At 39.3% G+C, this 27,233-nt stretch overlaps 1 protein-coding gene across 7 annotated transcripts in view; it reads right to left on the reverse strand.

The window, feature by feature from the left end:
* Positions 1-27,233, reverse strand: part of MECOM (MDS1 and EVI1 complex locus) — a 550,490-nt gene that overhangs the window by 324,619 nt on the left and 198,638 nt on the right. The window lies entirely within an intron of this gene.

Genomic DNA, 27,233 nt, shown 5'->3' on the forward strand with positions numbered 1-27,233 from the left:
TTTTATTATTTATTAGAAAGAACATTTTAAGTATAATTATTTTTCTGGAACCATAGAGAAAATAAAGAGAAAATTATATAAAATTACTCTGCTTTAGCATAAGAGAATCTTTTAAAAGTCCCAAGAGTAAAATAAAACCTTTTAAAGAATCAATCAGTATTTTTAATTCCATTTTACCATTTGCACAACTCTATGAACTAGATTTCATTATTTCCTCATCTCCCAGATGAGGAAACCAAAGTTTATAATATTAAAGTCACTTTCCCTAATGTTACAAATCTAATTAAGAGGCAGAGATTGCCAGGACTTCTGGCTTGAAATCCAGTTCTCTTGCCATTAATCTAAGCTGTGTCTCAAAGAGTTTCAAACACAAGAAAAATGCCTCAGTTAACACAGAATCAATCTATGAAATTGGGACTCTGATAAAGCCTACTTTCTATTCAGGAAGTCATGCTATTAAAGGTTATGGGTGACATCCAAATTCTAACTTCTTTGCAATTATTAGGCATAGGAAGAGAACAGTTTAGGAAGTTCATGTCAGACCCACTGATAGAGTATCAAAGATGACTGAACAAAATGCTCCTGGAAGCGCCTTCCTTGGTAACCACACAGGTTCAAATTACCCCTCTATCCATTTAACAGAATCAAGCTCTCTGGAATGTTATTCCTGGGGACAAAAACCTTCTTTATGTAATTCCCTCTTCTCCTGCTGCAACCCCCAACAAATAAGAGGAAAGGTATTCTTGAGTTAAAGGAAAATGAAAAGTATAGATTTACAGAGAAATCTGTTTTCATTTGGCATTTTTCCTTCTCCCCAGGCACTTAAAAGGAGATCCATTATAATCTCAGAATAGAGTTCAACACTCATGAAATTGTAACTTTTTCCCAAAAACAATTGAAAAATTACTTTTAAATGGTTACGCCACACTTCCTAAGATTACAGCAGAGCTTAATTGCAATGTCACATACAGAGTGACAAGAAATACATAACCATCTTATCCTTCTAAAATGTATCAAGTGATGTGTTTTTCATTCAATGGCTCCAGGAAGGTACAACTAATTTCTAATATTTATTGATAATTCACCATAAGCCAAATGCTAGTTTTGGCACTTTACTTATATTAACCCATTTAATCCTCATAATAGCTCTTGAGATAAATATCACTATTATCCCCATTTTATAGGCAAGAAAACTGAGGCAGACTCACTAAGCAAATAGATGAAAAAAAAAATCCATGATTCAAACCAGGAAAATCAAACTCCGTAGCCTACACACTTAAACCCTAAACTGTATACCTCCTCATTCTGCACATCACCCTGCTCTAGCTTCCCAACTATAGGATAACCGTGAGAATGGTTTTTAAAAAGATACATTTATCCCATCCTAAATCACAGGGATTCAAGTTCCTGAGTCAAAAGTTGACATTCAAACATTTAAAATTGCACCAGCAGATCCTGAGACAAGGATTCGTGTGCAAGTGGTTTATGTCAAAGGTGGTCTCAGAAAACACAGGTAGGGAAGTAGGACGAAAGAGAAGAACCGGAAATCAATAAAGCATGTGTTATCCAGTGAGTTACCACTGGGAACTCGGGAAACCAGTGCAGATTAGCATGGCTGAGGTAAGGGAGCTGGGGATTTAGCCACCAATTCCCATTAGTCATATGTTGAGAGCCAATCCCAAGGGATATAAATCCTTGAACTTCTGACCTGCCCACATTCAGACCAGGCTGACTCAGGCAAACAATTTGGAAGTCCTGGCTGGCACGCACAGAAGTGGTAAGGGGATACGGATGGAGCACTGGCCACAACCAGCATGTGCAGAAGAGATGTTTCAGATTCTGTCTGGTTTTCTTGTTCCAATATGCAGAGTTTGATCCAGTAATTAAAAACCACATGTGCTTGGCAAGTGAAATGAATTTTTTATTAATCCTCTGTTCATATTACTTACTAATTCACTGTTTTGCAACCAAAACTTAATATGATCTTGAATCTAGGTTGGGTGCTGGGGGCAGAGATTAAAATAAACTAAAAACAATGTCAAACAAGACATAAAGTAGCCATTAAGACAAAGACTGATAAAACTGACTACATTAAAAGTAAGACCTTCTGGTCATTTAGAGATAGCATAAAGAAAGGAAACAAAAGAAAATCAGCAAACTAGGGGGTGATATTTGAAAACTATATCCTTATCCAAGGTTTATGACATAAAAACAACTTCTAAAATAAATAAGACTAAACAAAACCCAATGGAAAGACAGATAGGTCATAGACATGAACAGGATTTCACTAAATAGGAAACACAAAAGGCCTATAAATACATTAAAAGAAACTCAATCCCTTTAATTATCAGGAAATTATAAAGTAAGGTGACAAGAGTGCTTTATACTTCATAGGTTAGCATATAGGATAATAACAAGTGGTCTAAATATGTAAAGAATGCAGGAGCTCTTGCACACTGCTGGTGTGTGTATAAATTGACACAAATGCCTTTAAAAACAATATTAGACTACCTTGCGCTTTCTCCCTTGGCATAGTACTTTCATTCCTAGACACGTAAGTTAGGGACACTCTTGTGTGCACATACGGACGACAAATTTGAGACTGTTCATGTCAGCACTGCTTATATCAAAAAAACTACAAACCCAAAAGCCCATCTGCAGGTGAATGAATAAATATGCTGTGGTGTAGTTACATCATAAAATAGTACGCAACGTGAAAATGAGCAACATGGATGAATCTTAGAAACTACATATGGCATGAAGAAAAGCAAGACTCAGAAGATTATTTTCTTTAACTCAAAAACAAGCAAAGCCAAACAATATGTTGTTTGGGAATATACACATAAGCAATAAAGCCATTTTTTAAAAATTTTTATTGTTATTCAATTACAGTTGTATGCCTTCTCTCCCCATCCCTCCACCCCACCCCAGCTGAACCCACCTCCCTCCCCCACCTCCACCCTCCCCCTTGATTTTGTCCATGTGTCCTTTATAGTAGTTCCTGTAATCCCCTCTTCCCACTGTCCCCTAAGAACCCTGAAACACCAATCCAAAAGAACCTGTGCCATTTTTAATTAGGGGTGTGATAAGGGTAACATTCAGGGGAATGGTTACCTCTAGAATGAGGCAGGAGCACGGAATAAGGAAGATGCATGTGGGGAGATATAGTAATACAGTCACAGTCTCCTTCTGCAGTTAGGTAGTGAGTTCACAGGTGTTCATTTTATTTTTGTAATCTATTACTTGTGCATATGTTACATATGTTACGTTATATATACTCTTTTCAATGTATCCAGTATACATTGAATAAAGGACACATGGACAAAGCCAAAGGGCGTAGGTTCGAGGGTGGGAGGCGGGGATGGGTGGGGTGAGGGGGAGTGGTGGGGAGAAAATGGAGACAAAAAAATAAAATAAAAATAATTTTAATGACATAATGAAAGAATAGTAATTAAGAAAATGAGTTCGACCTTACATGGCTTATAATCCTGTGGGGAAACCTTCTGTCTCAAACAGGAAGTGCTTTAATAGACAAGTGAATCACAATAGAAGGACAGAGGAGTCTACCCTGCCTGCAAGAAGATTTCGTGGAGGAAGCCTTGAAGAATATGGAGGATTTGCCAAGTGGAGGTCAAGGAAAGCATTCCAGGCAGGGGCAACCAGATGAGCAAAGGATTGAAAGAAGATTGGAACCTGCTAGTATTTAAGGGGCTAGGATGGGATGCAGGGGGGTAAGAGGAGGGGGAGGGGTAGATGGCACCCCAAATCATTTCCTATTGAGTGAATGTCAAGATTTGGATGATTTTCTGGCAGGCACAATTCTCACACCTTTAAGGGGGTCTGTTATCATTGCTCATCTTTTCAGAAATGAACCACATATGCCCTCCAAAGCTTCTGAAAGAAAGACCGCTTCTGTTTCTCACCTCAGACTGGTTGTGTTGGGAGAGGGGGATGAGAAGTTAAACACATCTAGCCCCTTCTCTCTGCCAGTTTTGACAGCTTACCCTAGACCTGAGGGTCAAGTAATCACCTCTGGATTTGTAGAGAAATTCATGCTGGGTGGTCTACCAAGGATTAAATGCCAGAATCATTGAGAAAATTTCATCCAATTAGAGGCACAGAGGCCAGGCGATCCTTCTCTTTGTGGAGCTGACTCTGCCTTAGGTGCACAAGTAATTTTGCAAATACTTCAAATAGCCCAGAGGAGCAGAGACTGCACTGGCGAGGGGAATAGAGACAACAATGAGTCCCATCACACTGGAGCCTGCCCTGTCTGGCCAGACTGAGCTCACGTGCAGAGTAGGGAGTAGGGCCACCATTTCCTAAGCCCACTGGCCTACCAGGCCAGCCTGGGCACCGTGGGCAGACAGACAGAATCCACAGCTCCCTAGGAGAAATTCAAGGCATCCTTACCTTGAACAGAACCTTCATCCCTGAAAAAGCATAACCAATATGTTCACATTTCTATGCTGTATGACACAGATTTTGTTACAAATGAAAAATTATTCAATGATAATGAAATCCATCCCCAAGTAATGCTCCTAATGTTTATGGTAAAACGTTTTAATTTACCTTTATTTTTAAAACTGTGAACCGATACAAACTTATCATATTCATTGACGTATATTAGTAAGAATATGTCCATTTTACCAAACCCCAAAATCCAATCATTCAAAAAATAGAAAGGTCTATAGGAGACAGACAGTGTTCATTTTGTTTATTCTTAGCAAATTTGAAATGTTTTATCAAACAGATAACACATGGTATTATTACTGTTACTTAAACTTCCAATGGACTTGTCTAGAATTATATCAAATATACATAAGATTTTTGGCAGATGAAAACATCAGGAATAAAGAGGTTTTTAAAAATAGAGGAAGGGCCGTCAAGGAACATGTATAAAGGACACATGGACAAAGCCAAGGGGGGTAGGTTCGAGGGTGGGAGGTGGGGATGGGTGGGGCGAGGGGGAATAGTGGGGAGGAAATGGAGACAAAAAATAAAATTAAAATAATTTTTAAAAAAGATTTTTCATCTCAGTTACATTTCTTTTTTTTAAATCCTCAATAGGGGATGTGCTTATTCATTTTAGACAGAGAGGAAGGAAGAGAGAGAGAGCAAAACATCGATGTGAGAGAGAAACATTGATCCGTTGCCTCATGCCCCAACCAGGAATGGAACCTGCAACCTAGGTATGTGCCCTAACCAGGGGTCGAGCCCACGACCCTTTGATACATGGGACAATGCTCCAACCAGCTGAGCTCCCTAACCAAGGCTCAGTTCGATTTCTTAAGAGTAAGATCTAAATGCCATTAAAGTATAAATCGGAGAGTTTTAATCTACTTTTGTTTCCTAGTAGACAGAAAGGATATAGGAGGAAACTGGTAACAAGACATAATAATTTATCAGGCATAGGAATGTAAGCGTCCCAATTAGTTAGGAGTGCTAATTTGATTTCTCCCATGCATGTAAAGGAAGTTTCCGATGCCTCACATTGAAGAATCATGTTAAGGAAATTATAGAGAAAGTGACCACTAACATTTAGTGGAAAAGGAACGAAAAACAGTAAAAACAAATAAATAGCAAGAGTTTCCTAAAAGTGAGGTTGCTGAGATGAAGGTCTGGGGCCACTCTGAGTGGTTTCTCTTCCATTCCTGGTCTTACGGGCCTACAGCCTTGAAAAGTGAAGCTTCCACAGTTTTTGTCCATTTGCAGTTTTTGATCCTGAATATACAGTAGAATTGGTCAAATGCAGTAGTGTCTTTATGACCCTAGTAGATTTCTTCATATTGCAATTATTTCAATGGAGGGCTGTATTGTTTTTCAACATGCTTCACAGAACCTAGTCCAGCACCTTGCATTCAATAGGTGCTCAGTAGTTATCTGTTGAATTTAAATGATTAAATTTATTTGAAAAATGACACATTCCCCACAGTGTCAAAAACAACTATTTATAAGTTTATAAAGATTATTTTCTTTTTCTTTCCTTTAAAGATTGTATTTATTTTTTAGAAAGAGAGATGGGAAAGAGAAAGAGAGGGAGAAAAACATCAATTGGTTGCCTCTTGCACATGCCCCAACCCTGGACCAGGCCCTCAACACAGACCCTGACCCAGAATCGAACTGGCAACCGTTCGCTTTGCAGAACGATGCCCAATCAAGTGAGCCACACCAGTCAGGACAGATTATTTTTCTATTCATAATATTTGAAAGTATTTTCCAGAACTGGGAATTTTTCTCTTCTGCATCCGCTTTGAAATTTCTTGATGTTCCATGGAAAAGAATAAATTATAAATGGAAATTCCACCCAGGGCCTCTTCCCTGTGAGCAGTCTCCTTGGCTCTCTTCCAAACAGCCAACAACAAAGCTCCATTCATGCTGCCCACATTAGGTCCTTTCAGTTCACTCACGCCCATTGTCAAATATTTATTGAGTACCTAATATGTGTAAGGCACTGCACTATTTTCTATGGCGGGAAGGAAAGGGGGAAGAAATATAGCCCCAATTTCCCCCCCAAATTAATATTTCAATCTGAGCAATAGAGTCGCCTTAAGTAATCACATTTTTATTGTAATGTCTTTGCCCTCCTTAGCTGCCAAACACCATGTTAAAACATATGGAAACAAACAAACAAACAACAACAACAACAAAAAAAACCACTTCTTCTGTCTGCCCTCAAACAGCTGAGGCTACAGCCTGATTTCTGTTCCCATCATTCCACTGAAAGCCCTTCTCTGACTTTGCCAACAGCTGCTATCCCATTCAATCCAAAAATTTTCATCTTCAACCATCCTCCTCTTTCACAAAACTTGCCTCCTTTCTCCACTCTTCAGGGAGAAAATGCACTTTTCCCCCAATCACTGTTTTCCCACCTGCAATCCTGGGTCTGCTGCTTTCCCTGCTTACCCCCAAAAGCAGCAGAGCTCTACCTGGACTGCCAGTCAGCAACCCTCTCCGGGGCGGAGGAGGGGTCCAGCTGCCCACAGGAATTCAGTTCTCTCTGAAGACAGAAAAGGACTCCCAGCACTATACATTTAGCCTGGCTTCTCTCCTCTCTCGTTGTCAGTGAGCCCTGTCCATCCACAAATCACTGAATAGAGAGATCTCCCTGATATGTGGAACATTTTTTTTAATCACAAATACAAAGAACAGATTGGTGGTTACCAAAAGTGGTTGGGGTAGCAGAAATGGGTGATGGGGATATAAATATATTAAATAAAAAATAAAATCAATAATCAATAACTGAAGAAAGCAGTAAAAAGAAAAAAGAAAAAAAAGACTGATCCCTGGTAGGGAAACAATCTTTTTAGATATGCCATTGCATTTAATGTTACAGCAGATAATCTATACCTAACAAATGATGAATTTTTTAATATAACATCTTCACTGAATCCTCAGTAATACTAAATACCAGTTCCCTCAATTTTTCAAATTAAAAAAAATGGCATAATGAGGTTAAAGACCTTGTATAAATGCACATGGCAAATATGTGGCCAAGGCAGGATTCTTACCCGGAACAGTTTTTCTCTCCACAAATGACTGATCATACACTTTGTGAGGGTAGATTTTACTGGTTTAACTAGTTTCACAAGTTTAACTATGTCCCCATACCCCCTAAAATACACGTGCAATAAATAAAGTTGAGGCATTCACAGACTTTTTTTGTGCTCATATACATGTGCACAAAACTACACAGGAAGAAGTAGGTAAAGAAAAGACTAGAGAATGCCCTACAATCTTCCAATTTTCATCCCCAAACTCACCCTTTCACAGGTTTCCCGCAACTGCATCTCAGGACTCTTCCTTTATGCAGATAGCTGATGAGTTAGAACTTAGAACGCGTGTAACTTCTCCCTCGTCCTAGGCTCTCTCACCCAGTCTACTTTCAAATCCTTTTAGCACTTCCTGAAGCATCATTCTGATGATGTCGCCCTCACTCTCAAATCCTGTGAGGACTCTCAGTTCTCACATCAAGGAAGATAGCCTCAGGCCTTTGTCAGAGGCCTCACAACACAGCCCCTCCTTCCCGCACAGACCCCAACACACACCCACCAAACTTCCCTGGCAGACCTCTCACCCTACACAAATAATGCTGATCTTCCTCCACAGGCACCTTGGTCAGAGCTCCTATCACAGAACTTGTTAAACCTCTTCCCCATTCTTGATAACTCACTAAGCAGACAATGTTTCTAGGTGCTATGTTTTTCTTTGTTTCATTATCTTAAATTCTACCTTACCATCCACCACCTCTGTTTTGCAGAGGAGAAAATTAAGACTGAGAGAGTTGCCCATGACCATACACCGAGTGTCAGAACACCAATTTGAACCTAAGTCTGATTGGCCAAAAAATCCCTCACTCTTAGGTATGTCTTGGTACTACTGTCGACGTGCCCATCAGGATGGGTCACGCCACTCCCTGCACATGATGCTGTGGTCCACTAAACACAAAATTAATTAAAAGCTTTCTTGAATTCCCAGTAGATTTTTTTTAGTATAACTTTATCAATCAATAGTACTTAAAGGTCTATAAATTTTTCATGTTATAAAAAGGAGTCCTCATATTTTAAAAGTTTAAAATCCAACTCCTTCATTTTACCTAGAACTTAGTTGGAAGCCTCCTCACAACCCTGAGATCTAGACAAAATTGCCAGGATCACCCAGTTCCTTGGCCTGTGACAGTCCAGAACCCTCCCAGGGACATACGTGAATTCCCTGGGGTAGAGGAATTAAGTCCTCTGGCACCCAGAATCTAACATTCTCCTGGTCCTCCACCATCCTCCCTCACATGGGTGGTATAAAACTCACCCTCTCACTCAGTTTACTGAGGAAGGCCAGTCAAATCCATCATTTTGTGAGTTTTATTTGATCGAGGGAAGAAATAGGAGGGAATCTGTAGGTTAAGTTCACAGCAAGGAAGGAGTAGTTGCCCACTATCTCTCCTGCTGAGAACTTCTCTGACTTTGAGCTGGAGGTGTTCAAAGAAAAGCAGGACATTTTTCTCATTAAGTCCATGTTTATAAAGCACATTCCGAGTGCCATGCTAGTTTCTGGGAGTAAAACAGTGAAGCGGGTATTGTCCCTGTCCTCGAAACCATTCAGGTTGGAACCAGAACACAGACACAGATGATCGCTGCACAAAATGGTGAGTGGGCTATCACCCAGAAAGTACTCAGGATTGCCGAACAGGAAGAAACCACTGCAACCTGGAAAGCTGGGGAAGGCTACACACCAGAGCTGAAATTTTAAACGATGCATGTTGCATGAAGATTTGGTCACGTCAAGGCAGCTGAGTGAGAGGAAGTACAATCTGGGCAAAGAGAAGCATGCATGTGATTTACATATTGAAGGACCAGTGAGTAGTTCTTTGTAGCTGGAGTATAGACATAAAGAAGGATACAAGATATAAAGCTGAAATGGTAGGTCCGAGGCATATTATGAAAATCCTTGTTTGTGATGTTAAGTGGTTTGGCAGCTAGGACTCATGAAATGATCAGATCTGTATTTTGGAAAGGTAACTGGAAAAGTTCTTGGATGAAAGCTAGGAGGGGGGAGAAATAAGAGGTTATTACAATGGTCCTGGTGACCAATGACGAAGTGATATTTAGCTCATCATTGGAACCTGACTCACAGTAGACTCTCAACAAATACTTTCACTTAATTGAATTTGTCTCACTAGCATCTTGCTCTAATGTAGCAAACAACTGGCCTTGACATAGTATCTTTTAAAATGCCATCCATCTAATTTTGAATGTTGACAGTGCTCACATGTCTGACCAGTATTAAGAAGACATGGAACTAACAATATTTATAAATCCTCTACCATATGCTAAGCAATTTCCATACATTATCTCATTTGCTCCACACAAAAATGCTTCAAGATAGTATTTTCTCTGTTTTACATAGGATGAAAATGATGACAGGGTAATAAACGAACAAATTTATCCAACTAGGGTTAACACCAGAATTTGAATCTGATACGTACCTAACTTCAAAGTCACCTGTAAATTGTAGGTATTATGGCAGCAGAGATCACTGGTAAAACCACATTCTCCTTAATCAAATATTTCAGAATGGGATTCACAGGAGTGAGACAGGGGTGTGGCCGAGAGATTTCTGGCCTGGGAAGAGTTCAGATACTGGTTTCATTTTTTACTACACATGGCAGCAAACCACAATGAGTCAGATATTGTCATAACACATTGCATAATTCCAATGAGGCATTCACATCTCAACTACTCTTGGTTATTTCCAACTCAGTAATAAATCAAAGAGATCAACTCTTTGGTGGGTTGGGGTAGGGGGAGGTGGAAAATTCATTTAACTCTTGAATACCATTAAATAACAAATAGTATTATCAGTAGGCAATGCCACTTTCCGTAATACATTTGGCTCCTGGTCCTTTGGCATCCAGACTTCTGACAGCTTCACATACTGATAAATTTCTGACCCTGAGGTTTTATTTCAATTCGGATCTCCGAATTCTCCTTAAGCCAATCTACCAGGAGGAGTGCCTATCAACACAGAGATAGAACATCATCCACATTACTTTAAAGTTTTAAAAACAAAGCCAAGTGAAGCTCATTGGAAAAGGCCTTTTCTTTCTTTGAGGTGAGAGATGAAGCACAAATGAAGCATACCATGGTAAATAGAAACTGTGCTCGCTTGCAGTCATGCACTATAGCCATTAAGCCTTAAGGTCTTAAGGTACCAAGCAATGCATATGATAAATTTCTCAAAAACATCCCAGCCATAACATAGTTCTTGCTGATTGCTCATTTACCCATAATGCATGCTGTCATAGCAAAGCCTGACAAATGACAGAGAAAGCTCAGGTTATTTTTTACACTGACTGCCAAGCCCCTCACCTCAGATTATTCATTTATTAGGGCAATCACTGAGGTCTGGGTACTTAATATTGTTTTCACCAAATATGAAAATGATCTACTTGCCTATTCTTCAGTTCCTCCTAGGGCAAGCCATTTATCATCAGCTCCGGATAAATGACTGCTTCATTATAGCTATAATTTATGAGGTGTTAGAAGTAAAGAGCCACGCCTAGAGACTTAAAGCTTTAATATGGATTAAAATAAGATAATCAATCAAGCTAATACAAATTTTCTCTCAGCATTATTTCTTGTTTAGAAATAGCTTAATAATTTGGGGGTGGGCAGGTTTTAAACCATGTTGAATATCTCATTATCCAACACCATGAATGTGTGTCTGAGGCAGTATGTAAATAGAGGATGGATGAGATACTACCAGGACAGAAGGAAGTAAAACCGAACTACCAGCTGGGATTGACTGAAAGCCTTATTTTCCTTAATGGTGTCTGACAAACTGGAGGCCCGAGTTTACAGAGAAGGTATAAACTTAAGGAGTCGATTCTCTCCAATTTCCTTATTTCTCTGGAAGAATATTATAGAAAGATTGCCGCTGCCTTATTTTTTCCTTACTCTGTCTACAACAAAGAATTGACTCTAGGGGAAAAAAGTTATGTCTCAATAACATTTCAACAATTTTGCTTTCTTTTATTATCTGAAGCAGAGTTTCGCAACTCATAATTTGGACAAGAGCAGCTTCTTGCTGTGTCTAGGGAATAGACCATTTCCCACTAAAATAGCATTACAGTCTTAAATTTTTTTTTCTGGTTTGTATCTTGATTTTATAGTTATTGGGCTATGCCAAAACAAATATTATTTCTAAATTATGTGTCATGCTCAACACACTAACAGAAACTTATTTGACCACTTGAGCAAAAAGCTTTGAAGACTGTACGGGAAGTTCACAATTTAATGCTTTAAACACATACCACCAGGAGGAAAATCACCACAAGAATTAACAAATAAGCAGTCTAAAGCCAAAGACACTAAATTGCTAATTAAAAAACCTTCGGAAAGTTCTTGCCATTTTCCTCAGATGGTGTTCTGTGCAGGTGAGACAAACGGACCCCCGGGGCTGCTGCCGGGCAAATCTTGAAGGATACTTCCAGCAAGGCCTGGTGACTGAGAACTACTCAGCCTTGAAATTAACATCCCAGGAAAAATCTTTTCCTCCCCCTCTAGACAACAGCAGCTCACATCTTCAGGACAAAAAGGAAAAAAAAATGACAAAAAAAGGGGGCCAGAAAAGACAGTTGAAGTCACGCTGTGTTCTCCTGAAGGGCCCCTTCATTTTTTACTTCAGAGAGAGCGTGGAAAACGCAAAGATCCCCATAATGGCTTTAGTCAACGTGGCCAATCTCCCCACTTCCCAACACACACGTATCACTGAGTTTACCTTAAAAGAGCAAAAGCGGGGCTTTCACGAAAGCTTTGTGTCAGGAGCTGTTATTACAAATTAAGCTAAGAATCTATAAAAGAAGAAAAGGATCTTTCACAAGCTCCTAATGGGAACTGAATGCAAAAGCCATATAATTGTATTCTAGAGTATGGCAACCTGTGATATAAAATATTTCCACTTTAGTGAAACTGTTTTCCATTCAATATGATTTCCAGCAATAAAAGCCTCTGGAATATCACTCAGGCTGGTTTAAGCTAAATTCCAATCTAGATCTTTGTTGGCTAAAGGACATTTTTCAGTCCCGTCATCTTTCCCCACCCTACATATAATTCAACAACAGCACTTCAACAGGGATAAAACAATTTAAGCTCTGCAGTTGTTCGGTGCATGTTGTATGTGCTTTTCATGCCCTACGCATTTGGACATTACATGAATCACTTTATGCACACACTCACACACACACTCACACACATACTTTCTCTCTCATTTTGGACCTTAGAGTTGAGATCATTAAAAAACTGAAATGCAAAATCTAGCCTCCACAAGCCCACAGCATCTTATTTTCCACCTTTAAAGGTTCTAAAAATATCTGTAGGGAACTCTACTTGTAAAAATACATAAGGATACACACTACAACAATACTGACCATTCTAGCTGTAAATAATAGGTTTAATGTAGTTATAGAAAGAAAGAGAACCAGGTGGAAAACATTGGTTTGGCTGTTGTGTCCTTGGTTTGTTAGTTACATGTTTATTTGTTTGTTTATTTAACACAAAATATGTATCCAGTTACTTCATCCATGTCATCGACTATTGGCAAATTTCTGGTCCTTTCTCATCTCTGTTCTACAAGGTCCCTAATAATGAAGAAAATTGTCTAGGTCTCAGTGAACAATGTCATTATAATTACATTTTGTATGCTATACTTTATGCAGATGTATTTAGTATGTGGTATTGATGATTGTTACTATGATTTTTATTTCTACATTAAAATAAAGTTGGTAAAAAATATTTAGTAGTGAAATATGTACAAATAAGAGTTACAGAAGACATTAAAAGTATTTTCAATAGGTGTGAGAAAATCCTCATAGGTATGTCTTAAATAAACATGGTTTGCTCATGATGAGGCAGAAAGCTCTATCATTAGTTGAGAAATTTAAAGCACAGAGGTGAAGAACTACTTTTTCCCCTTACATCTGCTTCCCTGTTTATGTGATGAAATTTTCAAATAATTTCTCCTCTCAAAGTGAAATAGTCTCTAGCAGTGCTCTTCTGTATATGTGATACTTCAGAGTGGACTTTCCCAAACAATAGTTACCAATAAAATCTTTGAATAAATCAAAGCTTCTGACAGGAATCAATCAATACTATCAGATGCACTGTTAAGCCACATCACCACGACTCATGTCACATGCCCTATTACAAAACTACAGACAGGTAGGCTGCCGGAGCAAAGTTCCTCCCAGTGAAGGCAAGGTGCTGGACATAGAGCTTGAGTCTGCTTAAGAAACAGACCCTTTCCTCATTCATAGAATGAATGTTATAACAACTTAAAAAACAAGTAAGTTAATGGATGAGGAAGCTATTGGTGAACTGAAATGTGCTACATGAACATAGGATGAATCAGAGTTGCTGTTATTATTATTTCTCTTTAATCACATCACTCATCTTCCCGCACGAGTGGATCAGGACTTCGACATTTACACTTATGCAATTTAGCTGATTCAGTTGAAGGACTGTAAACCGAGCATCCATCATGTAGAAGAGCACAGTGCTGGACACAAAGGGAGTGTGTACCATGGAGGTTAAGATCTTGCTTTCCAGTAGCTCACAGTACTGAAATTCAGTTCCGTGCTGGCTTCAGAGAGGCCAGGTTCCCCAGGGGACCTAGACCTGACCAAAAACTGACTACACATACTTACCATGTGTTTGTTGAATGAATGGATGAGTGAATAAATACACACCAACATACTTCATTTGTTTGGCTGTGCCTGGCTACCACCCTTACTTTCATCATCTACTATAAGTCAAATTGAATATTTCCATTTTTCAATAAGGTTTGAAAAACAATATTAAAAAATCAAGTTAGTTTTAACAAGCTAGGCCTAAGAAAAAGCAAAGGCAAGTACATACTTTTCTATGGCTTTCATTGTCCCAATCATTTCTTGCACAGTTATATTTAAATGCTGGATTTTTATGGGAAATTTCTCAAATGCAAATAAATATATATCACTGAGTAAAATCCTGACATGCATGAAATGAAAAATAGTAACTCAGATGTAAACTGCTAAGTTACCAATTAGCTTCTTAAAACAATTGAAAGTCACAGAGAGCCCTCAATACACAGAAGCGGTTAATTAATTAACATTAGATGTGATTAATAATGAGTCTCGTTTAATAGCAAATATCTGCTTGCAATGGCTGCATGACAGAACAAAAAGCCTTCAGAGAGCAAGCATCTATATTTATCCTGATTGTGTTTGGGATTTTAACATGTTTTGTGCAGGCTGACAAATGGCCTATTAATTATCTAATGTTGTCTGACAACAACAGCTTGATAAAGATGTATGTTTTTGAGTTGCTGGATGGAAACTGCTGGAGAAGAGCCCCAGAGGGGCCTTGCTGTCCTAAAACTGGGCTCCAAGCCACAATGACAGGCAAGACAAAGCCCTATCTCCCGCCACAGCCTTCACAGATAAAATATGGCTTGGCATTAGGGACATTTTTTTTTCTTTCAGAAAACTGCTTCTGCAATATCTGATTAGGAAAAGGAGGAGTAGGTCTTTACTAAATTGGGGTTAAGGCATAATCAATATCATATATGGAGTGTCTGGACTATTCTGCATAAACACAGGCACTTCATATTATTGAGGAGTCTATAATGCCAGGGAAGCATATGGCAAGACACTGCAGCTCTCTCTATTCTTTTTATTTAGAAGTTTATCTTCCAACCTGTTTGACAGCTGCTCCTAAGTGGTTTCACAGTGCCAAATTATTTTTATGATTGTTTGATGTTTTATTCTCCCATTTCAGTTAATGAGATAGGATCCCACAATGGCCATAATTCAAGACTGTCAGAACTAAAAGGCATGCTTGTGGCAAGAGAAGCCTGATGGTAAATAAGGCTAAAAGCAATGGATAATAAAAAACTCTGTTATCAGAGTCGCCTTTGCAATCAAAACTTGTTGGGGTCAGAGCCTTCTTTTCTTTGTGTGGCTCCTGGATATTCCCCAGCCCCGTGCAAGGTCCCTGTCCACCCTCCTCCATCACTCATTTTGACTCTGCAAACAAGTCCTCATCTCCTTGGAAAGGCGTATGAGGAATAATATTAACTAAGAAATGTTAGGAGGTCTTAAAGATATCGAGTGCTAGATTCTAATTAAAGGGCTTGTGCATCATTTATAGTGCCAAGCGAGTAATTTGTCATACACTCTTAGGGAGAAACTGTTCAACAAATAACCTTTACAAGAGTCTTGAGAAAAGCTTGATAATTGAAATCCCTAATGGTTTTGCTGGGAACTTTTGTTAAGGTTGAAGGGTTGTCTTTTCCCCCCCTCCCCCTGCAGAGTTTATGGTGTAACGTAGAAACTCTCTTTCAGAAAAGGAAGCCCTTTCTTAATACTTACAAATGCCATAACTATTAACAAGGCCCTTGCTGCTAATAATCAAAAGACAGTAATTTGCCAGAAGAAAATGAGAGCCTTATTTTGTTTTGTTCATTTTTGGTTTTGCTTGTGGTATTCCTACAGGAGAAGGAAGCTTTAATTAAGAGAGATGTTATGAAGTTACTTAAATTTAGGATGTTTTAAAACCTTATACTGAAGTTCAAAATCATTATTTTTGTTTAATATGACCACCGAGAAAAATGTGATGATAAAAAAAAACACCAAAGTCATTACTAGACCAAGTCTGTAACATACAAATTATTATTCAAAAGTTCAAAAAATGAAAAGCTACTGCTTTCCCAACAATATTTCTTTCTTCTTATTACACATTTAAAATAATGGTCTTTCATAGGCAGAAAATAGCATGGCAAAAACTCAAATAATAGTAAGTCCCATAACTAATTATAAAGCCTGACAGCCTCCTGCAGAAACACTCCCCGATGAGTACCAAAGATTGGCGGCTTTATACATATGTAACGCGGGCCAGCAACCTCTCACATCTAAGCCTAAACCGCTCGTCTCCCCTACAATCAGCCGTGTCTGTGTGGTGTCATCATGTCTGAACGAGTTGGACTTACTGCATGTTTTCCAGGATATAAAATTCAGGACATGACACATCTCCATAATGTGAATGGAACAATTACACAACCAGAAAGGGGTAAAAATAAAAAGAATTTTAAATGGGCTAAGTGTCATTACGGCGTTAGCTCCAGAGAACTCAAGTCAGAAAAATGGAACATAAGAAAATAATGACTACATATGGACCTATTGTGGGTACTTGTCAAAGATAGAGCTCTTGTAATACTGAGTGTGTGATCCTGAATTCCCTTCTACAACCAAATCACACTATTGAAGAACTGCATCCCCTCCCCAAGGTTCATATCAATGATAACATAATGTACATCTTCTCATTTAGACTGAGCCACTTCTGGAGAAAAGTGAGATAGTCTCTAATCAGGGCAGGTAACGGCACTTGAGTAACTTGAGTCAAGAAAGTAAGTTTGACAATCAAATAAATGGTTCCTATTAAAGGGGTCTTAAAAAAAGTTAGAGATTATTACCCTGGGACTGGTGAGCTGTCACCTCCCTGAATTATCCTACAATCCACAAGTGTCCCTATGAGAAGGACTCTTACTGGTCCTGAGCACTTCACAGCGCAGCATCACTGCCTCAAAAACCAGAGCATATACAGTAATACCCAGAACAGTAAACATACCAACAAACCCAACTGTAAGTCATGGGTGGGGTGGAGACCTTCTCGAGATCCCACGTAGCCTGCTGGTGCTTGGTGCACAACCCCTCCACCCATCACATGTACAAAACTGAGGAAGGCCTGAAGTGCTGAGACACCAGCCTCCTCCATTCCACCACCAAAGCTGGTTTGGTTTGGTTTTTCCATCGTGAATGTTGCTCTCATTGGCTTGATTTGACTAATGTCTATAAACATAGCTCTTACATGTGCGCTGGAAAAAGGCTTTCGAGCCTGGTGTAGGCCAGGGGCAAACTGGTGGCATGTGGGCCTTCTTTGGCCTGCCAAAGTATTTTAGGCCATTCCCAGTATGTTTCTTTTCCTTGAAACAAAAATTCATTTTATCTGTCAACATTTAAAGGGAGAGGATTTTAAATTAATTTTAACAATTGGATTTCCAGTTTCTTGAACACTTGTAAGGTGTGACAAGATGGGATCCACACCCTTTAGATATCACAACCATTCTTGGGTCCACCACTACCCCTCCATGACTCTTTCTCATTACTCTTCTCACTCTCTCCTGCTCCTGCTTTTAAACGACACCCAAATCTAGTCCAAACCCCCTAACTGCACAAAACGGAAGTCCGAGGATTTCAGTGGAAGTGATCAGTGTCACCAAACTAGTTTGCTGCAGAAGTGAAGCGGATTTAGATCCCCAACCTCCTAGTTGCCAAACCAAGGCCGTCACAGCCTTTTCTCAAGGAGCTTGGCACCTAGCAGGGCACAGAGAATGCTTTTGCAAATGGCTGAACCAAGGTGACAATTCACTCTGGCCATGAGAAAAATTATGTATAAAGTGCCATGGATTTTCAGCATCCCCACCACCTGGGAGCTTGTTAGAAATGCAGGATTTCAGGCCCACCACAGACCTACAAAATCAGAGTCTGCATTGTAACAAGCCCCACCCCATGAGTCACAGTCCAGGCTCTGGAGGAAAAGCTTCTTACCATTGCTGAGTGTTCCCATCAGCCCCTCTGTCAGGGAGGAGCCACTTGGACCCTGTCCTGTGCCCATCATAATACTATGCACCGAGAGCTTAACCGGTATGAGTAACGAATAAATCAAGATACTTAATTAGGATTCTTTTTTCAACCCATAGGAAGAAGATTCCATGTATGTTCTCACTGGATATACTTCTGCACTGTGAACAGCTAAGGACTGAAAACTGAAGAACCACAGGAAGCAGGTAGGGAAAGCTGACAGGGGGCAGAACACTGGCAGGACATTTTAGAGGAAAGTATATCCAGGGAGCCAAGCTGTCTGCAGTCCAAGAAGCCTGACCCAGAACCAAACGTTACTAACTGCGCTTCAGTCCCTCCAATCGTATGGGGCTCCAAGCCGGCTCTATGGCTATCCTCCAGGGTGAGAAGCAGCCGCTCCCCCCACTCCACGTGTCTGACAGTCTGTTCCAGGCGCACTTCCTCCACCAGGAGGGTAGGGATCGCCACTAATTTATAGCCCATGGGGCATCTCTTAGGAGAGGCTAGTGGTTGTTGAGATATCCGTGGGGATTTTTTTCTCTAAATTAGCAACTCAGAGGGCTTACTTTTGAGCTACGATTGTTTGGTTGGACTCCATATGGAGAATCTCAGCCAAAGAGATTGAAAACTAGATCTAGGGCATGAAGATAAAATAAATAAGTAAATGAGTATAGTATCTAAAAGAAGTAGAGACATCCTTTAGAATGTAAGGGGGAAGGAAGGACAATGACCTAAAAAATACTCAGCTGTTCTTGTCTGGTTACATTAGACCAATTTGTATGTGTACAGACAAGCAGAATATACACAAAAGAAAAACAGAAGGAAAAAAATGAACTGCAGCCTTCCTTTTGGCTCCATAATTCTGTTTTGGACATAAAAATGAGACTATTCCCTTAAACAGAATCTCTGATGTCCATGTTTGAATAATAGATGTTCCCAATTATTACTAAAAGTGTCACCTCTGAAATACGAGGGCCACATACCTGTGATGCCATCAGCCTTCCAGGCACAGCTGAAGACGTAGATTCCTTGTTTTGTTTTCCCTTATCTTTTTCCCCCCTTGACTAAGTGCAAATGTCTCGGTATTGTTCAGAAGCGTGCCCAGAAATGTGAGGTAACCTAAGCTAGGTTTTCAGGTGTTCCTTTTTCCAAGCAGAAGGAAGAAAATAGATGACACCACAAGTTTAATACTAATTGATTTATTACCTGCCTAAGCAAATCCCAGGCACTGCAATGGCAGGCTTAGACTGAAAGCAAATGATTTACAAGATAATGTTTGACTCTGGGAAAGGGTAATCAGACCCAGATACAATGGATGATAGGATAATTGAGAAGAAATAAAAAAGGATAAATTGCCATGTGCTAATGAGTTTACAGCCCTAATGGGAAGGACATCAGTTTTAACACTCAGGTTATGAGCTGGGAGCAAGTCTTTTTCTTCACCCCCCCCTCCCGCTTCCACTGCTAAAGATGTAGTGCTGAAACAAACCAAGATTAATGGTATCCCACTCATTTACTTAACCATTCTTTACACCTCAGACAGCTTCCTGTATTAAACATAGAGAGCTGTGGTGCTTATTTTTTAAAACCAACTTTACTCCAAGCAGTTCCTGTCAACAAATGCCACTTATCCAACAGTGCCCGGATATAAATGTTTTTGGCTCAACCACTTGAGCAACAACTCTTCTGCCTCCCGGGTCCCTGGGGGCCTTGGAACCTGATGAGTTGATGCCATTATCTGTAAGCCTTTTGGCCTAACGGAGAATATTCCAAACCATTTATGCAACCTGGGTGCACTCACATTTGGAAACGGTTGCCCGAGCAGCAATCATGTCTCGCCTCATGATTCATTTTTATATCTTACTCACCCGCCATCCCACATCACCAGTGAGGACCGGTGACACTTTATTGGTATTTTTGATTACTTCTATAGCTATCTGAATTTTTCACAGGTTGGGGGCCTCTGGTCCAAACGTAGCCGCATGCTGTACTAAGAGTCCAGACTACAAAGAAATAAAGGGGCAGTGGTGAGCAGGGTGATTGGGAAGTAACGTCGAGCTGAGGCACCTCCTAGGAGACAGAGAACCTATTCCCTTGTAATGTTTCCACCAAATGAAGTTCACTGTGATGAATCGTGGTGCAGCTCCAGCGCGTCTTCCCCTCTCAAAAAGGCAGCTCAAGTGCAGCATTTAAACGTGTATGAATGACGACTCGACTCCCTTACACAAAAGCTGAAGGAGTACATATCCAAAAAGGCTATTTCTATCTGTATTGGGAAGGTTGTTTTAGAGCACATCACATTTTCACATTTGCTTGGGAAATCTGAATATTCATTTCATGCGTACTGATGTAATGCTGGCCCAATTGTACTAGAGGAGTTGATTTGATGTTACAGTGAGATCACAAAAAAAACTAAGTGATTTTTCCTCACCCCATAATTATTTTCCTGACCTGGTATTTTTTGGAGCAAGATCCCAGGATTTGATTTGAATCCGAAAACCCGGCTATTTCTGAATCAAACAGTGTCACTGAAACTCCAGGCAACACTAACTTTCCGCTCTGGACATGAGACTTTAGGAACACCTGGCTGTTTCGAGTTTCTGACCATTGTAAAACTCCACTGGTTACATAAACTTGGGGAAACCAATAAAATCATATTATGTTTGTCACACTACTTTACTAAGTACTTTTATCTAAAAAACTAACTGGATAATATACAAAAGTTGTTTTTAGTTTTCAGTTATTACTAAAAATATCTGCAGTAATATAGAGGAATTGGTTCAGCCTAATCAGTAGCTAGGATTCATTTTAGTTAACCTGGTAATTGTTCATGTAGAAATGGATGCTTCTAGTAAACTGTAATTGAAAAATAAAAGTTAAAAAGAAAAAAAGAAAGGATGTTTCTAACAAACTCTGCAGGCTTGGCCTCTGCCTCTGTGCCCCTACAGTCCCCCCCTCAAGCCATGCATTTCCATATTTTACAACTTTATTTATTAATACGTTACATAGCAAACCAATTCTCACGTATACAAATGGTCATCTCCAGTTCAGGCCACCCATTCTGGTTGAATTCTTACAGTTTCTGAATTAGGCTGGTGAGACTGTATCCCATACTACTTGTGCCAAAGCTCCTGGGGCTAGGCAGTAGAGAAGCACGTGAGACCGAAACCCACACAAGCTCTGAAAGACCAAATATGATCATCTTCACCCCTCAGGTGGCTGTGATCCTTTTCCCAAAACTTTTCTCTGTGGTAGAGATAGAGGATGCCAACTTCTCAGGCAGATACACTGAGTCTCAGGAGTTGTCCCGCAGCTTCTGAAGGTCACATAAGGAGCAGAAAAGCTGGGAACAAGTCTTGGGATCTCTGACTCCCACGTCCCCATTGGGAACATTAGACAATACTGACACCCTCCATGAACTGAATCCAAAAATTGTAAAAGATAAGTTATTTCCTCATATTGTTTAAAGAGGAAAAAAAGAATAGCTTTCCCACAGAGAGCAAACAAATAGTGGATGGGCCCTCTCTTCATCCTATAGAAGTCTATGTGAGAATATTGTTTTCTTATGTGAATTCTTTAAAAGTCCATTTGGATTACTGCCTAATACAGAACATTTAAGAACAGACCTATTCTCTGTCTAAACAATAGAAGTATCGGGTCATAGAATTTCAGAGCTGGAAAGACCTTGGCTAACATAGAGTTCAATACCACTTCACAAACTGAGAATCAGAAAGATTAGATGGTATGGACATGTTTATAAGTCTTTTATAGCAGAGGCAATTAAGTAAATTACAAGGAGACTACATTTATTTGCATGAACATTTGAATTATTCTAGGAAAAAGGTGCAAGGATGTGTTATCTGAAACAAATTTATTCTTTTACGTGAACTTGGCTTCTACCCTCCCAGAGAGTTAGAGCAAATCTCACCAGCAGTGGATTCAGTTGCATTGCAAGAAATTGAACAAATATCAATGGACACACCCCTCTCCCTGCAAGACCAGTCCATTACAGATTCCATGGATCCAGGTTTTATCAATAGCCGAAAGAGGAAATAAAAGAAATTGGCATGATAGCAAAGACTAGTACAACACAGGGATTAAAGAAGGGTCAAAAACATCCGTAACGGGGAATCTGATAACCTATGGGAAAGTCTGAGGTATATGGGAGATAATGGTCCAGGTTCAGGTATCAATTGGTCAGGACCTTTTTGGAATATAATCCCTATCTTTTACTAGGTGCCCTCCTTGCCTTCCCGTTCTGCTCAGCCAGTAAACCTGCCACCTGAGAAGGCGGCTCCTGAGGAAAGCTATCGTGCTTTCTGAAACAGACAAGCAACGGTACCAAGGGGGCCTGCTTCCCAAGCACATGGCGTTTGGATACTGGGCACAGCGGACCTGCTTGGTTCTGCTGGGTTTCAAACTTCTACCTGTTCCCACCTTACCTCCTGTATTTCCTGATTTTGTCTCCCATGGATATAAATTGAAAAACTATAAAATGAGTAACTTTAAACTGGTTTAAGCTGTGATCTCAGCGGACTCATTACTTGGGACAGAAACAGTGGTGTGGACGGACATAAAAATAGGTGTTTTTAGAAGACATTTTTACCTGAAAAGGATGACAAATGCTTAATGTGGCTGCCCAGAGGAACCTCGTAGCCATGGCTAAGTTTTAGAGAATCCTAGAATGTTAGTACTGCAAAGAAATGTGCGCTTGCTTCTTCAAATTTTTATAAGATAACTGAGTTTTAGGTTTTCAGAGATTTGGCCAAGGTCATCCAGCCAGTAAGTAGCAGCAAAAGAGCCAGGTTCCTGGGTTCCCTTTGCAGAACTTTTTCCAGCAATTCTGGGTAAGCTCCCACAGGTCTAAAAAGAGACAGCAATACATAACAACTAAATATTGCTCTCAGCTTTTTAAAAACATAGGATCTTGGAAGTGATAGTGTATAAATTAATCATAGCTGTCTGTGAATATAAATTAACGGTAGCTAAGAACATACAGTAGATAAGGAAGCTCTTTAACTCCTAAAGGAAGGCAAGATTTAAGGTGTCCTATGGGAAATTAAAGGCTTCAGCTAATTCCAAAGATACTACAGACCAGAGGGGGAGTGGGAAGCCTGGTGAGCAGATTTCATGTCAGCCTTTACCTCACATATGGTCACAAAAATGGTGGACCACTATTTTTGTAGCAGAGCTACCTTCTTACCTTACCTTTGTCATAAAGCTATGTTTTCCCTCTCCAAATTCACTATCAGAGCATGTGGTTTGGCTCTTAATCACCAAGCTCTGGTGGCATTTCAAAAGCAAAGAGCAAATCTTAGATGCCTCTGAGTAGGTTTGCCACGAACCCTCACGCGCAGTGAGAGACGCAGTCTGCCAACAACTAACCCCTCCAGCCACTGGGGGTGGTCACGAGCACCTGAGAGAGCCTATTCACTTGGACAGACTTTCAATCAATAGGCCGCAGCTTAACATGCCAGGTTTCAAGCATTATATATAGTTTATTCTTACACCAAAATGCAAGGCCATTGCTGAGAAAATCACACACGTGCCGAATGATGGGCTTAAAGTCAGACGGCCAGATGTTTTCACTTAGTGCTCATCCCATCTCTGCCAGCAGGAGAGAGAGGAAAAAGAACACAGCAAAGGTCTTCTAGACCAGGGGTTCCTGGAGAACAGGGAATGGGAGGGTTTCCATTTTACATCATTGTATCTTTAACATCTGATACAGTGCCTGGTACACAGTAGATGCTCCATAAGTGTTTCTTACATTCGTATATCAGTTCTCAAATCAGTTAATTTTTCTGTTGACTTTGATGGAGAAAAAATGAGGACTTGACATTTTTATGCTCTGTTTATTTTATTTACCCATAGAACACTCGAAACACACCCTACGAACAAGTGGAAATAGTTTTGGATAGTGGTTTGAATTTTTTTTTCCTTTCAAATTCAAAAAATAATTTTGCTGCTATAAAGGATGCTGTAAAACTCTTCATTATTTATAAGTGCATCTGCCAAATGCAAATATAGTTTCACATTCCAGAATTTAACAGAAAAATTATTTTGAAAGTGTCTTGATGACAAGTTTTTTTAATGCCTCCATTGTCTTTTATAAAAACGTCAGCAAAAAAAAAAATAAAAAAAAAGAGCAAACTTTTAACAACATGCTCGTATGTAAAGCATATACACTGGCCTCCTTTTTAATTAGTCAGGAAAAACTAGTTTTCAAAGCCCAGTTCAATAAGATGGTGGGCATAAAAAGTCCATTTTCATCATTCAAGCCAATGGAGCACTTAGACAAATGATGCTTGGTTCAAGCATTTCACGGACAGTGTGAGCACACATTTATATGTCTTTGAGCACACAAAAATAACACGGAGATGTAATTTTACAATTCAGTGTAAGTATAAAGACATGGACTCACTCCCCTTCCCAGACACGGGCATTAGAAAAGGAGCCAGCCCATTGGAAAATGGAAGGATTAAGCACAGATTCCTGTGCAGCATCGTTTATCTTGCACAGATATCAGCTTGATGCTCGTGTGAAAACATAAAAACTCCATCTGTTCCCCAGGCGTACTTAGTTTGTTGTTCAGATGGTTTGTTTTAAAGATTAATGTGTAATGGTTACATTAGTTATTTCAACTGAATAAGTGTACGAAATGGAGCTTGGCATCTGGTTTTGCTAAAAGTGTTAAGGGATATTTCAGCAGGTGAGCGTTGTCCCTACTTAAAGGATAAAGTGTACAAGAAGTTGGATTCTGCCTGGGGATAGTTGAGCCTCCGTCAATACAGGAATGGAAACAAAATAAAAAGAAAACAATGATTCTCATTTAAACTCTAACATCACCCTTAAATACACTCAAACTTTTATTTGGATGATTTAGTCATATCAGAAAAGTTTCTTCAACTTGCTCTGCTTTAATAGAGAAACCTTAAATATTTCAACATATCAAGTTATTCATTTAAATATTCTAATTCAATTATCATTGGAGTTGGAGGTAGTTAAGAGAATGTGATAAGCTGGCCTTCATTTCCTCTTAAGTGAAAATTTGCATTTTCATTGTCATGGTGTCAAACACCAAGTATATTTGCAAATTATATTTTATTAAGTATATTTTTACTAGAAGACTTAAAATATGTAATATGAGAAAGTTTTCTTCATTCACCTGTTTGCCTGCAAGTGATTATACTTTTTATATACCCTTGACCAACGAAGGGCTCAACTCAGTACGGGAAGTTCCCATGAAACTTGCCGAGAGACACCCATGGTGTGGGAAGGGCTAAGAGAACACCCAAGTGCCCACGGAGCCAGCCAGAGCAGCCTGAAGGGCAAGGGTGCAATGGAAGTCAGAGCGGCACGTCCAGGATAATGTTACTCTAATTATCAGATGAGGTCATGTTTGTGTGAGTGTTCTTGCATATGTACCTGTTAGAGGTTAACATTTGGGGTTTCCTACCATTTCCAAGACAAATAATTGAGGCACTGGAAAATTTTGTTTTGAAGACATTTCAAAGCAGTTTTTTTTGTTAAATTTTAGAGTGTAAAATTATACTGCATTTGGCATATGCCCTCAAATATAAACCACATCTTTAAAATAGACTTTGTAACATCAATATTCTTTGTTGGATTTGAAACAAAAGAAAAATCGCAATCCGCTTTCCAAAACTCATCCTGGTTGTCCATAAAGATGTCTCACTAGTATAGATTTCATGTGCTCTGCTTATCCAAAAGCACTGTGGGCCCTCATGCATTGCTTATTACTTTATCTACCCTTGTTCTTATTACTGCATTACTTATTTACCTTTGTTCTCTCTGCTTTTTCTAACTCCCTCTAAATCAAAGGCGGCAAATTAGAAAGATATCATGTGAAAAAGAGTAGGGAAAGTTCTCCAGGAAAATAAGGAATTGCTGTATAATTCATTTAAATCTATTGGGCTTTATAACCACATGGATCACCTTAAATGGTACCTTTACTTGATATCAATTTATTATGTACAATAATTTCCCTCTGATAGTTATGCCATTGCAGGGAAGTGAGAAAAAGAGTAGCTCTACTACTGTTAACAGTCATAACCATCAAATCTTTGTCTATGTGGAGAATAAACTATTCAAGCTTTCTTTCTTTCGGTAAGAAATTAAATAAAACATTAAATAATAAAACTTTTAATAAGTGTTCACAGAGTTCTTCTGTCTTCCTGTCAATGTGTCAGGCTCCAGATATCAGTGTTAAATATATTTAATATGAGAATTTATTTATTTATTTTATGAATCAGGAAGAACCAGAGATTCTGAATAGACAGATTACACCTAGTGAAATTGAAGCTGTAATCAAAAAACTCCCAACAAACAAAAACCCTAGTCCAGATGGCTTCACAGGTGAATTTTACCTAACATTCCCAGAAGAACTAACACCTCTCCTTCTCAAACAATTTTGTAAAATTCAAGAGGAGGGAAGGCTCTCAAACTCATTTTAGGAGGCCAGCATTATTCTAATTCCCAAAACAGATACAGACACTACAAAGAAAGAAAATTATAGGCCAATATCCCTGATGAATATAGATAAAATCCTCAACAAAACACTAGTAAACCAAATACAGCAATGCATCAAAAAGATCATACACCATAATCAAGTGGGATTGATTCAGGGAATGAAAGGTTGGTACAATATTCACAAAGCAATAAATGTGATTCACCACAGAAACAAAATGAAGGTCAAAAACCACATGATCTTATCAATCAATAGATGCAGAAAAAGCTTTCAACAAAATTCGTTTATGATCAAAACTCTCAGCAAAGTGGGAATAGAGGGAAATATCTAAACATAATCAAGTCCCTATATGACAAACCCACTGCCAGCATCATAGTAAATGGGCAAAAACTACAAGTGTTCCCCTTAAGATCAGGAACAAGTCAGGGATGTCTGCTTTCACCACCCTTATTCAACATAGTACTGGAAGTCCTAGCCACAGCAATCAGACAAGAAGAAGAAATAAAGGGCATCCAAATTGGAAAGGAAGAAGTAAAACTGTCTTAATTTGCAGATGACATGATACTATACATA

The sequence above is a fragment of the Desmodus rotundus genome, chromosome 2 (genome assembly GCF_022682495.2).
Source record: "Desmodus rotundus isolate HL8 chromosome 2, HLdesRot8A.1, whole genome shotgun sequence".
Taxonomy (NCBI): Eukaryota; Metazoa; Chordata; class Mammalia; order Chiroptera; family Phyllostomidae; genus Desmodus; species Desmodus rotundus.